Raw genomic sequence first — 15,214 nt, forward strand, 5'->3', positions numbered from 1 at the left:
AGTGAGTGTTTTGAATTAAGAAGATGTTTTTTTCTGCCCACGTCTCTTTTTGACAGCTGACTGAGTGTAATCAATTGGTGATTCATTTCATTTAATCGGCGAACATTCCCTGGGAGGATTGATGTTAGGAGTGTGTTGGGACACAGTGACTTAAAACCATGTGGTGTGGATTAGAGAGGACATTTTGGCCATTTTACCTTCAGACATATGGACTAATGGAGAAATTTGTGATCAATTTGTCAAAAGTTAATTAAGTCAAAACTTTTGGAGATTGAAATCCTCTCCCCCCTTTTAAAAGATTTTATTTACTTATTTGAGACAGAGTGCACAAGCACTGGGGAGGGGCATAGGGAGAGGGAAAATCAGACTCCTTGCTGAGTAGGGAGCCTTGCCCAGAACTCAATCCCAGGACCCTGAGATCATGGGCAGATGCTTAACTGACTGAGCCATACAGGTGCCCCACCCTTTTTTCCTGTTTTTAAAAAGAGAGGCTTAGAACACCAGTGATGGCTGGCTAACGGATGATCCCAGAGGCAATATATGATAGTGGAATGCAACTTCACAGGGTGGCTGTATGTTGATTTTCTCTAAACTTTCATTTTCTTCTGTAAAACAGGAACAGTATTAATCTAGAGAGTTTAATGAGCTGGTTCATGTAAGTGCTTAGCCCAGTGCCTGAGAAATAGTAAACACTCAGTGGATAGTAGTCATTGTGTAAATATTTTTACACCCATAAAGAGGCTGTGAAAATGTGATCAGAAGTAGAGCTTGGGATCTTGTCACATTTCACCATTTTGTTGTTGTTTGCGGGTAGGGGTGGGCATTGGTTAAATGCATTTTGTCTCCTGAAACAGTAGATCGAGGAGCTGGTGTTTGAAGACCCATCAGGGTGTGTTCCTCATTTATCAAGGCCAGTTAATTTTCTTTTTGGGATCTGAAACTTTGCCCTGTCAAGTCGTCCCCTGCCCTTTTTAAAATTAGAGATCTTGTTTATTTATTTGACAGAGGCACAGCCAGAGAGAGAACACAAGCAGGGGGAGTGGGAGAGGGAGATGCAGGCTTCCTGTTGAGCAGGGAGTCTGAGGTGGGGCTTGATTCCAGGACCCTGGGATCATGACCTGAGAGGAAGGTAGATGCTTAACAACTGAGCCACCCAGGCGCCCCTCAAGTCCCCTTTTATACTTCTTTCAGAATTTAAATATCCATATGTGCCTTTCATGTTAAAAAGCTTTTCTTTAGCCCTTTTCCTTTAATTCCTATATTCTTCCAAAAAGTTTGACTTTTAGGTAAGAATAGCCTTCTCTCATTACTGTTCACATTTTCACCTTCCATTCCGTGCTAGTCCAGTCTTTGCTCCTGGTGAGGAGACTCGTGCCCTCATTGATAAAACTAATGGAGACTTTTCTGTTTTAGCTTTCTTGACCTCACAAATTCAGTTGAAGGAGGTAATTTTTTTTTTAAAGATTTTATTTATTTATTTGACAGATAGAGATCACAAGTAGGCAGAGAGGCAGGCAGAGAGAGAGAGAGAGGAGGAAGCAGGCTCCCTGCTGAGCAGAGAGCCCGATATGGGGCTCGATCCCAGGACCCTGGGATCATGACCTGAGCCGAAGGCAGAGGCTTTAACCCACTGAGCCACCCAGGCGCCCCTGAAGGAGGTAATTTTAAGGAGACCCTCGATCTGGTTGAGTGCTGGTGAAAGTAGGGCCTCAGGGGATGTTTAAGTTCTCTTCAGTCCTATCCAAGGAAAGCTCTTAGCTGGAGCTTTCAAGAAGTTCGTAAAAGCAGCTTGTTCTTCATCAGTTTAGCTACTGAGCGGCAAACTCAGGCTCTTCCTTATGGTTTTCTAAGGACAGTTTAAAAAACATATTTGGGGTAAATTTGTTTCAACTCTGGATGGACCGTCATTTATTTTTTTCTGCCCCCTGTGGTTGTCCTAGAGCCTTTAAATAGAAATTTTTAGATCTGATACTATTAACAGTTCTCTTGCTTTACTGCTTACACCAACCTGTTGTACCAGTTTGGGTGCGGTGGCAGGAACTAACAACTTCTTGTGTTCTCTGCAGGCTTGCAGAGTAACAGGTTCCCTTTCTTCTGTGGCATTTAATTTGAGCAGGATCATATAATTTTAGAAATTCCCAGTTGGCTAATAATCTCTCAAATGAAGTGGTTTTCTACTCGATGCAGACATGGCTTTGGAAGCCTCTTGTAAAAACAAAACTGATAGGATCTTTGGTAACTACTTAATCTGCATTAACTTTCTATTTCACAACCTAGGGGCGAAAGCAGTTGGTTATTTCCTCTAGTCACCTCAAGTGGCTAGTCTTTCCTGGTCATTCATTGTCTCCTTTTGTAAAACCACCCTGTTCACTGGGTTCAGGTTTATAGCTAATCTTCACACATGTATTATGAGAACATTTCTGGGTTCAGACGACATATAGTTGAAACACAAGTAGTTTCATGTCTCTCAGCTTGAAACTTGTTTAAAATATTAAACAGCTCCTTCCAGGAATCTTTTCGTGATTTCCCAGGTCATTCTTCTAAACCTCAGTAATGCTTAGGGTTATTGTTTTATAGGTTTTCTCTGCGTCTTCTGTATCTAATCCTTTATTTTCTCCACCAGGAGCCTATGTTTTAGGATGAGTTTTTGTTTTTGTTTTTGTTTTCTGCACTCAGGCCACCAGATTCATTTCCTGTAGACTTTAGGTAAAACTGTTGTCTCAAAGCAGCCTTCTTTGGTGGGTGTTCTTCTAGGCTCTTCCTGTAGGAGGTTTCTGAATAGCCTTTCTTTGGTTTTGAATAGTTTACCTGTTTATTATCATGATTGTTTTTCCTGGCTTCTGTTCTCTTAGTTCTGTTTGTTTTCTGTCTCGCTTTTGCTATGTTATTTTAAAAATTCATTAACATTGCCCTTCTTAGCTTCTTTTCTTAAGATTTTACTTGTCATTCTTTCTAGCCTTTCTTTCTCCTGCTGTGTAACTGAAAAATCTTTAAGATTCTGACCTAGTCCCAGTCTCCAAGATTCTTTTTCAGGACCTCACTTGGTTCCTTTGGAAATTTTATCTGTTTAGAAATTTGTGGCTTATGCTGGTCTGGTTGTCCCTTTAATTCTAGTGCAGTGAAAATTGCTCAGACTTAAGGATTCTTAAATACTCTACAGTTTATAATCATGCTTGGGGAGGGATGAAGTTGCCACAGTAGATGACAGGAGGCTATTTTCTCTTTAGATTTTATTTTATCCATAAGTAAACAGCAAAATGTGGTAGAAAGAGTATGAATTTTGAAGTGAAAAGAATTTGGATTTTAAATCTTCCTTTTCTGCTTGGTATTTTTTTTTTTTTAAGAGTGAGAGCTGGGGGTAGCTGTGGGGGGAGGGGGAGACGGGAAGAGGGAGAAGAAGAACCTGAAGCAGGCTCCATGCTTAACCAACGCAGGGGCTTGATCTCATAACCCTGAGATTGTGACCTGAGCCGAAATCAAGATCTGGACACTTACCCAACAGAGCCACCCTGGTGCCCTGTGTGGTATTTTTAAGGCTCTGAGTCGTCTTCTCCTCATCAGTAAAATTATATCCACCTCCTAAGATTGTTGTAAGACTAAAAGGTCAGTTTCAATAAACGATGATACCTAGAAGAGAGTATTTATATACCAAAGTTTTTTTCCACTTAAGGAGTAAGACCTCAGTTAACTAACCTTATTGTGCTAATCATTTTGCAGTCTGTATAATCATCAGTTGTGGGGCCCCTGGGTGGTGTAGTTGGTTGTCTGACTCTTGATTTTGGCTAACGTCATGATCTCAGGGTTGTGAGATGGAGCCCTGTGGCATTCATACTCCAGTCTCAGCAAGGAGTCTGCAGAAGTTTCTCTCTCCCTCTCCCTCTGCCCCTCCCTTTGTGTGCGCGCTCTCTTTTTTTCTCTCTTTCAAACAGATAAATCTTGAAAAGAAAATCATCAGTTGTGCACCTTACATTTACACAGTGTTATGGGTCAGTTATTTCTTAATAAAGCTGGGGGGTAAAAAAAGAAACAGCCCTCTGAGACCATTAAGTAATGAAGTCCAACATACTGAGATCATCATTCATTCAGTAAAGAAATATTTATTTATTGAGCATTTGATCTGTGTCAGGCGCTATGGTAGGAGAAGAGGTGTTAAGACATCTTTCTTTCTAAGGTAGCTTAAAGTCTGATATTTCAGTTTATTTTGGTAAATGCTGTGGTAGAATAAACACATTACCATGAGAGGCTGAGAAAGAAAAATCAAACTTGGCGGGTAACTCAGTAGATGTTAAGGATCACTTTCCACTGGGAAGTGATGATTGTGCTCAATTTTTAAGGATTGTTAGGATTTAGCTAGGTCTATAAGCTGGGTAAGAATGAAGGAGATATTCTATATTGAAGGAGTATAGTGAGATTAGGCTGGAGAAGATGGTGTTCAGGGACCAAATTATAAAGTGCCATGTGTGCTATGCTGTTTTGGCAAGCCCTTGAAGGATTTTAAGCAAGTAAGTGATACAGTATGAGTTCTGTTTTAGAAAGTTTACTCTGGTGGTTGTATAGATGATGGATAGAGGTTAATTTCCAAGCTTTCTTGATGACTGTGTGGATTGGTGATACTGTTAAACTTGAGGGGGAGAGGGAAAGATAAAATTTGATAGTGGGGAGAACCCTAAAAACCATTACCAAAGAGAAAAATAAAGGCTATTAGAGATCCAAATTGGAGCATTGAATGAAGAACTTTTATTGCTAAGCAGGGAACCTGATCTAGCGCAGAGTCTAGGGAGGAGTGAGAGTGAGTCATTTGAGGAGTGAGAAATGAAGACCTTTTAAACCCAAAGACTGTGAGACAATCTCTGTTCCATATTAGGAAAGCAAAGTGCTGTTGGTAGGCTGGTGACATATGGATTTGTTGGTCAGATAAGCCTTTGACTGGCCAGAAGTGACCTGTGTACTTGTCTTGAGTGTATATGGATGTTCCTGTTTTGAGATTATGGTGTATAGCTAGCTGCCAATGCATAGGCTGGCCTGTAAACATATGTTTTGATTGTACAAGGAATTAAACATAGTTAAACGTGGTCTCACTATGCCAAGAGAACACAATGATCACTTGGTATTTGATTTAAATCCCCAGAAAAAAAATACTAGAGCAATCTTTTTTTTTTTTTTTTTTAAAGAACATACCATTCTATGTTTTCCTCCAGTATCTTGTTCAGAAGTTGTCTATATGTGCAGTCATTGGCTTGATCTATGGTTCTGGGGCAAGTTGTGTGTTTCTTGGAGTCATCTGCTTCTGGAGTTATTTTAATAAATCCACTCGTCTGGATTGGTAGCTTGTTTTCACTGTGACACGTAAACCCTTGCATCAACACCTTAAAGTTTGACCATTGTAGCTATTGACCGGTGGACTTGAAATGGTCCCTTGAGTTGAGGTCCTTTCCAGAGGAAAGTCACTTACACTTATTGGGGATAAGACTGAGTAATTCAGGTTAGTCTCTCTCAGTATTTAGCTAGATTTGCATGTAAGAATAAGTTTTTAGTGGATTTGGGGCCCAGTTGTGTTGGGCACGTTGTAATGATTTCATATGGAGAAAGTCTGTGTGTGCTCTGAGGAAACAACTCCATGGCCACTGATGCTAATGGTAAAACTTTAGGCTAGGAAGAATCAAGGGTTTCTGAAGCAATAGGGATAATATGAACAGTGGAGTTTTTAGTTAAAAAAAAAATACATTACAGAGCTTCTGTTTAACTTCTCTAATGAAATGAATTCCTTGATCATCTGACAGGAAGGTGGGGGGTCTTCATGTTTCACTAAGCAGTGAACCTGCTTCAGTGCCTACATGTTCATTGGTAGCAGCATACCCTGTAGGGGAATGCCTTTGTCATTTTTGAGATAAGTCATTCCACAAACAGTATTAAATCAGAATTGACAAAAGTGGGTATCTGTAGGATCAGAGCTGGGCATAATTAATTTTTGAATTATTGCTCAGCAGTTACATAGTTCCCCATTATCTGAGGAGGAATTGATGTTGCAAGAGTAAGTTTTGAACAGTTGAAGGGGGATATTAAAAAGTGAACAAAAAGGTATTTCGTAAGAGGTAAGATGATTGACAGAAGTGTCAAATGTTGCTTGGAAGTAATAAGAATTGGGTAGCATGTGGGGCCGATCGAGTACGTAGAGAAAGTGTCCCCAAATGCAGACAGGGTCTGTATGTCTTAGCAAGATAAGCAGTGTGCTTCTGGTGTGAACAGTGCTGTTAGATTACTTACGGAAGGAGGAAAGTCCAGTGTTTCATTAAGAGCCACTGTGATTCTAAGGATCATAATTCCATTGATGCCCTGAGATCTTTAACAAATCTGTAGTCCTTTCCATTCGTTTTCTCAAGGAGCAATAGGGGAGTATTACAAAAGACAATACATCTTTGTTCTAATGAAGGCTCAATATGAGATTTATTCTTGATAATCACTTCAGGTTTAACTATTGGAGTGACTGAAGCAGAGTTTTGTAAGGATCAATTTGAATTCTTAATGGGGTGAGCACCATATATTCTGCCTGTGCCAGTAAAATTTTTAGTTCAAAGAGTACAGGTCTCATCTAACAGTGGGTTAGGAGAGGCCAGAAGGCACAAGACAACAGGGTGTCTAGAGCTGCAGTAATTTGGTTTTGGGCACACTTTTCATTTGGGGTCTCTAAATATATGCCTTCTGCAGACAGTGCGGTCTACAGAACAGCCTCAGCCTAGTAAATTATACCGAGGAGAGGCCATGCTAATGGACTAAAAGAAATTGGTAAAAGTTGGGAGACTGGGAGGATAATAGAGTTATTGGTGATACCACCACTATTATTCTTTTAGTACAGTGAGGAAGAGTAGAAAGGAATTTAAAGTAGAAACGGAAGACCCTATGCCCACTAGGAATTTATAGGTCTGTTCTTGGACAGAAAATTATATTCATCTTGTCTGGTAACAACAGAGAACATAATAGAGTATTATGAATATCCTCAGAGGTGTGTCTGTACTCTGTCTCTAATTTAGATTCTTGGATTCCTTTCTTGATTTTTAAGGCACGGTCACTTTTCTAGTACCTGAATTTTTCATAGATGTAGCATCTCCCCAGTTCTGTATCTGTCATAGGAGGAAAGGTTGGACTTTAAGTTCTTTAATTTAAAGGGACATGTGGGCCTTCCCTCCCCTTCTCATTGTTTCAAAGTTCTTTGATAATATTCTGTTATAATTCACCTAAATAATCTGTTTGCCAATCTCGTTAGTGTTGGTTTTAATTTGTTAAGGAGCTGAAAAGACCTTGTGGTGGTCTGCCTCCAGGTCTGTATCCAAATATTTCCTAAAATTTTCTAAAATCTTCTAATTATGAATGATTTTGCTTGCAATTTTAGATTTCGGTCCACTCTACTTAGGTCAGAAAGGCTTCTGGGATGGCCAGAAGCACTTCCTGTGTCTTTAGCTTTCTTTAAACTTTCTTCTGATTTGGGATATGTGATCTGAATTAGGATCCTGCCTTGTTTTTTTGAATCATCTTTGACATTCTGTTGGGGAAATTAGTAGTCTGTATGAGCTTGTGAAGTTCTGGAAGGCCTGGGAGTATAGATGTCTAAAAACTTTCTAAGTTCCTCAGAGAACTTTTGGTTCTTCGTGGGCTTGGAGATTCCCTCAGGTACTAAATTTAAAAACAACAGCATGACCTACTTTTGAAGAGTGATACGTCCTTAATGGAGATTGCATGACTGTCTGTTCCTCACTGTGTGGGTGCTTAGCAACAAGGGAGGAGATCGGACCATTATATTTAAGGGAGGAAGATGTTAGGGAAGCCTGTGATGATACACTGAGAAAAGTATGAGGTCTTCATCTGAAGAATCAGAACACTGGGATTCTAGAACACTGGGTAAAGGCTAAGCTTTGGAGGCAGGAAGTTAGGCACCGAGATTAAGCTGCCTCTTCTTTAGCTTTTGCCAGGGAGTCCTTCAAGGAATTTAGTTATGAGATATTGAGGCATTTAGATGTCTTGGTGTACCAGTTTAAGAAGGTAGACTATTGTCTTGGGGGTTTTGCCTCCTTTGGTTCTAAAGTATTGCAGAAGTAGAAGTCATTACTGAAATCATGATTTCCCGAGTGGCTACTGCAATTATAAACTATCCGTGGTGTAATTATACCATATTATTAGAAATGTATATGAACTCGGACTCTAATGAATATACATATACTTGATTCTTTGAATTGATAGCCCCTACAACAAATATCAGAAAGTAGATTCCTGGGGTGCCTGGGTGGCTCAGTGGGTTAAAGCCTCTGCCTTCGGCTCAGGTCATGATCCCAGGGTCCTGGGATCGAGCCCCGCATCAGGCTCTCTGCTCAGCAGGGAGCCTGCTTCCTCTCCTTCTCTCTCTGCCTGCCTCTCTGCCTGCTCGTGACCTCTGTCTGTCAAATAAATACATAAAAATCTTAAAAAAAAAAAAAAGATTCCTTTACTGTGTGTGAGACAAATGTATACACAAGAGTTCCTAGGCACTTGAGAGGGAGCCCATAGTCGAGTGCCTGTAGTCCTCGAATGTGGCCCAAACCATGAGTTTTCTGAGGAATCTCTTCAACAAGACATAGGTGACTGACAACAGACCTTGACAGGATGGCTCCCCTCTCTTTGTGTCACTCAAGAAAGAGACGGAATTTCCTCTCCATCTCTACCCGTGAGATACCAGGTGGCTCTGAGCCGGGATAAGCAGAAACTTGTGGGACGGAACAGAGCAAATTCAGAGCCGAGCTCCGCTGAATCACTGTCAGAGACGCCCAAAGCCTGCTAAATCCAGGGTTCAGGTGGTTCCTACGAGTCAGTGTCTGTCCGCTTCACTGGTGGTGCGGCCGCACAATCTCTCTGGGACTTCCAAGCTGTTAAAGCAGTAACGACTCTTAGAGACCAGACTGAGCACTAAGTGAAAAAGCTTTATTGCTAAGTCTGGAACCGGATCCAGCCAAGGGTCTAAGGAGGCTCTCAAAGATGAAGTTCAGGGCAGGAGAAATGGGGTGGGTGGGTGTTTTAAAGCCGGAAGACCATGAATTATCTTTATTTCATATTAGAAGAGCCTAATCTTAGAGTGTTGCTGATTGACTGGTGATACCTGGGTTTGTTGGTTGATTGGCACTGGACTGGCTGGAGATAGTCTGTAGCATATGTGTGGTACAGAATTATGTCTAGCTGCCTCTATTTTGTACATAATCTGTATGAATTAGGAATAGGACAGCCGTCTGCTTCATTGGCATCAGCAGGCTGGGTGGCCAGGTCAGGGTTTATCAAGAGTTTAGCTTCGGTTATGAGGGGATGGATTTTAGGAGAAAGGTCTGGGTATGGTTCTATAGCTATATACCTTGAAATGTGGTCTAGTACAGAAAAAGACCAGCTTTAATGGATCTTAATCTGTTCTTATGTAGTAGTGTTCTAATTACCTGTCGATGTACAATAAATCACCCCAAAACTTATGTTAAAACCACATTTATTTTATTTGAGAAACTGCAGTTTATACAGGACACGACCGGCTCGGTTCGTTTCCCTTCCGCTCATTGTCAACTGGGGTGGCTCAAAGGCTGGGACCTGTGTTATCTGAAGACTCACTAATACTCACTGGCAGCTCAGCGGGCTGCCAGCTGGGACCTTAGCTGGAGCTCTCAGCTGAAATTCCTACAAGGGGTCTCTATGTGGCCTTGGTCAGTTCCAAGGTGAGTACTTAGAGAACCAAATCACTTCCAAATATTATACATTGGGGATTAGGTTTCAACATACGAATTTTGGAAGGACACAAATATTCAGTCTATAGCATACTTATTTTCCAACTATATCAAAATTATATACCTTAATTTCCATAAAAGAACACATCAGTGAAAATAAAACATTATCTGAGATTTCCCCAAATGTAGAAATAAAGGTTTATGAACTACAAACAATGAAACATTTTTTATAGATTTTTACTTCATTTTTCACAGATCTTATTACAGGGCCTGTCACATTGTTGCTACAATAGGTATTCTTGAGGATACAAGAACCTAATAACTTTTTGAAACAAAAATCCTAAAAATTCTGTCCTTGCAGGGTAAGTGATACTCAGATCATTGTGTAAAAGTGTGATGTGTCTGAATTTTGCTAGTGGCCCAGAGAGCTTTCAGAGAATGAGTTTCTCAGGTTTTTCAGATACGGTGGAACTTATGTGTAGGTCTCAGTGGACAACTTGCTTTTTAGAGTGACTCTTCATAGCAGAAAATGTGTAGGTTAGCTCTACTCTAGAGTTTTGTTTTTTTTCTTAAGGGAATGCAGGTATGTCTTTCATGTGATAATTAAGGTCTTAATCTCTTACTCCTAAATGGTTTTTCCCTGTTTAATTAAATCTAGATAACAGATTTTGTCTATTTTGAAGATAAAATTTTGTCTATTTTTTGTGACAAGGTGCAGTTGTTTTCAGTTACGTTTTTCAAACAATCTTTGTTAATTAGTAATTTGAATGAAAAAGCCTGGCTCTCTTTCTTTCTTTCTTTTTTTTTTTTTTTAAGATTTTATTTATTTATTTGAGAGAAAGTGAGCCAGAGAGAACACAAGCGGGGGGTGCGGGCGGAGAGGGAGAAGTAGGCTCCCCCTGAGCAGACTCCCACTGAAGCAGATGATTAACCAACTGAGCCACCCAGGTGCCTCTCCCTTTTTTTAAGATTTTTTTTATTTATTGACAGAGAGAGAGAGAGAGAAAGTGAGGGAGTACAAGCAAGGGGAGGGGCAGAGGGAGAGGGAGAAGCAGACTCCCTACTGAGTGTGGAGCCCAAAGTGGGGCTCAATCCTAGGACCCTGGGACCATGACCTGGACCCAAAACAGACGCTTAACTGACTGAGCCACCCAGATGTCCCAAGCCTGGCTCTTTAAAACAAACAAACAAACAAACAAACAAACAAACAAAATGAGGGACATCTGTGTGGCTCAATCAGTTAAGTGTCTGCCTGTGGGCTCAGGTCATGATCCCAGGGTCCTGGGATGGAGTCCACATCGGGCTCCTTCCTCAGCAGGGAGCCTGCTTCTCCCCCTGCCTGCTCTCCCTGCTTGTACACTCTCTCTCCGACAAATTAAAAAAAAACAAAAACAAAAAAAAACTTAAAAAAAAAAAGCCTAACAAGATGAATATGAAAAAACATTAGGTAAAACTTTCAACTGTACCTGAAAAATGTAAGTGTATAAGATCCTTTGTTACTATTTTAATGAGATTCTTAACCGAGAATTATCTGGAAGAGGATATGGATGACCTTCTGAATTTCTATAAATCATTTAAAAGTATGTGTGTGTATAAGTACATAGTTTTCATCAGACTAACAGCATCAGCACACCTGGGAACTTAGTCCTGGGACCCTACTCCAAACCAGCTGAATTAGGAACTCTGAAGGTACACCTGTGTCTGCCCCCCCATCTATTTTTAATAAGCACTCCAAATGATGTGATGCATGCTACAATCACTTTAAGGTGATAGAGTAGATATACTCAAATACTGCCGTAGACCCTTTTGTCCCATTATTGTGTCTGGTGCAGTCTGGAAGCAGATAATCCTGTGTCTGACCTATCATCAGAAGGTCATTAGTAACCTAACACTATTTCACATTGCCTACATGGTTCACCTGACTTCCATCTCATCATGTAGGCATTTTATCACACATTATCATAAGGAGAAGGGTAGGTACAGTAAGATATTTTGAGAGAGAACACATCCCAATAAGTTTTATTACAATTTATTATAATTGTTCTATTTTATTTTTAGTTATTGTTAATTTCTTACTGTGCATAATTGATAAACTTTATCATAGATTCGTGTGTATAAGAAAAATCTTGAATATACAGGGTTGGGGACTGTCTACCATTTCAGGCATCCACTGGGGGTCTCGGAAATGTATCCCCTGTGGATAAATACGGAGTATTGTAGTTTTATATGTTATCCTATAATCTGTACTAATCTACACTAATGTTAATTTGCTGATGTGATACAGAACCTGTTGAACACAAGATTCTGTGTTATAAGCATGTTCGTACGTTCTTGTCTGCATAGCAGTTTTTTGAACACAAATACTGTCTTTGTTGAGATTTAAGATTAGAACTAACATTTGAAAACATCTTAGTGGTAGAATGTTAATGACTTTTGGTGAAGTACATTTTCGTCTATGATAGTGCTTTGGCAAGCATTGTGGATTACCTTTATCTTAAGACTTTTTTTTTTTCTTTTAAAGATTTTATTTATTAGAGCAAATGAGCAAGAGAGAGAGCGTGATCAGGGGAGAGGGGCAAGGGAGAGGGAGAAGCAGATTCCCCACTGAGCAGGAAGCCTGATGCGATGCTCAATCTTAGGACCCTGGGACCATAACCTGAGCCAAAGGCCAACACTTAACCAACTGAGCCATCCATGTGGCCCTATTTTAAGACATTTTTGGTTACAGGTAACAGGAAAACAACCCATTCAGACTAAAGTAAAAAGAGACATTATTGGAAGGATATAGTTTTGGCACCCAGGTGGGAAAGTCCTGTCTAACTTTAGATGAGGCAGGATCCAGGAAATGAAAAGCTTCAGGAACTGACACAGCGAATCCCAGTGGCCTACTAGGGCCATTTAGAACTCTGTCTCAGAGTGCTTCCTAATTTTAATAGCTCTGACTCCTACTGCTAGTTTTGTAGGAGAGTGGATCTGACTGGGTCATTGGGTCTGGTGGCTGCTCATCCAGTCAGCTGCGTCCATGGATCGGGTTCACACTGTAAATACAGCCGTGGATACCTCTATAGTTCATGTTGTAGCTATAGATTACATTTTATTGAGGGTAGAGTAACTTAGAGCATTTTGATATCCTGTTAAGGTTAAAGTAAGGCTACCTGATTTGCCTTTTAGTAATGAGTAGCTTTCTTTTTCCTTATAGTAACTCTCTTTAAAACATGAGGCATTACAGGGGGGACACCTGGGTGGCTCAGTTAGTTAAGTGTCTGCCTTCAGCTCAGGTCATGATCCCAGGGTCCTGGGATCCAGTCCTGCATTGGGCTCCCTGCTCAGTGGGGAGTCTGCTTCTACCTCTCCCTCTGCCTGGTGCTCCCCTGCTTGTGCTGTCTTGCAAATAAATAAATAAAATCTTTTTTAAAAAAAAGGCATTACAAATTATATTTAGTGAATATTGTAAAGTTGTTTAGTAGAATCATCCCATTATAATCTTGGCTTATTTTTGCATGTTTTGAATAGGGTACAGGAAAATGTCTTCACCTTATAATCAAACCATTTAAACATGAGACAGTATATATTTAGTTTATGCTTTTTCCTTTTACATTTGTTTATTTATAAATCTATAAAAATTTGTATGTTACATTAAAAGATTTTGGTAGATTTCAGATGCTTTATTTTACATATATATTATCTGAGTGTTTGAAGGGGCATTGTGTATAAACAAGTATCCATAGATTTTTGGCCCTTTCATTGTCAGTAATTTTTCTTCTGCCACTGTTGGTAAGGATTTGGCATTATGCCTTTCATTTAAATTCTACAAAGTTAAAAATGATCATTTGAATAGAACTTGGAGAGGGTGATGCAAATGGCACTATGCCATTATAGAAAGAATCCAGGAAATGTGATGCATTAGTCCTTTGCACTGGAAATTTTACTGGGACATACTTAAACTTTTGGCTTGCAGTGGAATAAGAGGGAGGAACAGTGAAAAAGGAAGCCTTTTGTTTACTGTAAAACAAAGCCGTGAATTAGCCATAGTGATGTTAGAACAGGAGTCTAAACATGACACATCTAGGCAGATTCCATTGGAATGGTGAGTTAGGTTGTGACTCAATCCTGAGCCCTCCTGTGGAGCTTCAGAGTTTGTATGACTTTAGTATTTGTGGTAGTTATTGAAGGCATACTTTGCACAATTTTCTAAGCCCTGGGGATGTGGTGGGGATCAGTAAGTTCTTGACCTCATGGAGTTTAATGTTCTAGTGGGGAAAGATCTGAGGAACTCAAGCGTTAATTGGCTTAGCTGTTTATGTTTGAAAAATGTGGGTCTTTATGGATGTTTAAAACTGATAATTCCTGGGGTACCTGGATGGCTCAGTTGTTAAGCGTCTGCCTTTGGCTTGGGTCATGATCCCAGGGTCCTGGGATCAAGCCCTGCATCTGGCTCCCTGCTCAGCGGGAAGCCTGCTTCTCCCTCTCCCACTCTCCTTGCTTGTGTTCCCTCTCTCACTGTGTCTCTCTCTGTCAAATAAATAAATAAAATCTTTGGGGAAAAAAAAAAACCCACAAAAAACTGGTAATTCCCAGGGCTCCTTGGAGTATCTAGGACAGGGCAGGGAACACAAAAGATGAGCCTAGAGCATTTTCTAGTGTCACAAATTATGCAGGTGTGCCACCTCTCCCCACAATTATGTGCATATGTCAAAGGAACACAGGAACCAACTGAAAAAACTCCCAATGGCCAAAGCTGGAACAGTTTGAGCAACAGAGTAAAGTAATACTGGATTATAACCCAAAGTATAAAATAAATATTTATGAGTCTATACTGGTATAAATAAATAAATGATTGAATAAATAGATAAATGGAGAAGGATAGACAAATCTCCCATGCAGAATTCCAAATAATTTATGTGCACATTCCATAGTTAAGGAGGGGGAAAATAACTCTCTGGTTCTTAAGTGTGGGATGCACATAGTGATTTCCTTCCAAAGAGTACAGTATGGAAAAGAGGATAAAAGAGTACCTCTGGAGTTGAAAAACCCTACAAACACTACTTCAGCTGGGTCAAGGTTAATAACACTGATAACTCACCCTTGAAGTGATATCGTGAGAGTGGCACCTTTACCTTTGTGGTCTTTTTCCCAACGACTCATAAACCCAGAATAATCATGAGAAATCAGATAGTTCACTTGAGGGGCATTCTGTGAAATACCTGACCAGTATTCCTCTAAACTAGGCTGTGAATATAAGTCTGAGAAACAATAACAGCTTGTCATAGCCAAGAGGAGCCTAAGGAGACATGATGACTAAATGTAATAGGGCTTCCTCAGTGGGATCTTGGAACAGATTAAAGACCTTGCATGAACGGGGTGCCTGGGTGGCTCAGTGGGTTAAGCCACTGCCTTCGGCTCAGGTCATGATCTCAGAATCCTGGGATCGAGCCCCGCATCGGGCTCTCTGCTCAGCAGGGAGCCTGCTTCCTCCTCTCTCTCTGCCT

General features: G+C 40.3%; 1 protein-coding gene across 1 annotated transcript in view; it reads left to right on the forward strand.

Annotated features, from left to right (window-relative positions):
- SMURF2 (SMAD specific E3 ubiquitin protein ligase 2) overlaps nt 1-15,214 on the forward strand; it is a 121,510-nt gene that overhangs the window by 34,101 nt on the left and 72,195 nt on the right. The window lies entirely within an intron of this gene.

Source organism: Lontra canadensis, unplaced genomic scaffold, assembly GCF_010015895.1.
Source record: "Lontra canadensis isolate GAN:19392208 unplaced genomic scaffold, GSC_riverotter_1.0 scaffold41, whole genome shotgun sequence".
Lineage (NCBI taxonomy): Eukaryota > Metazoa > Chordata > Mammalia > Carnivora > Mustelidae > Lontra > Lontra canadensis.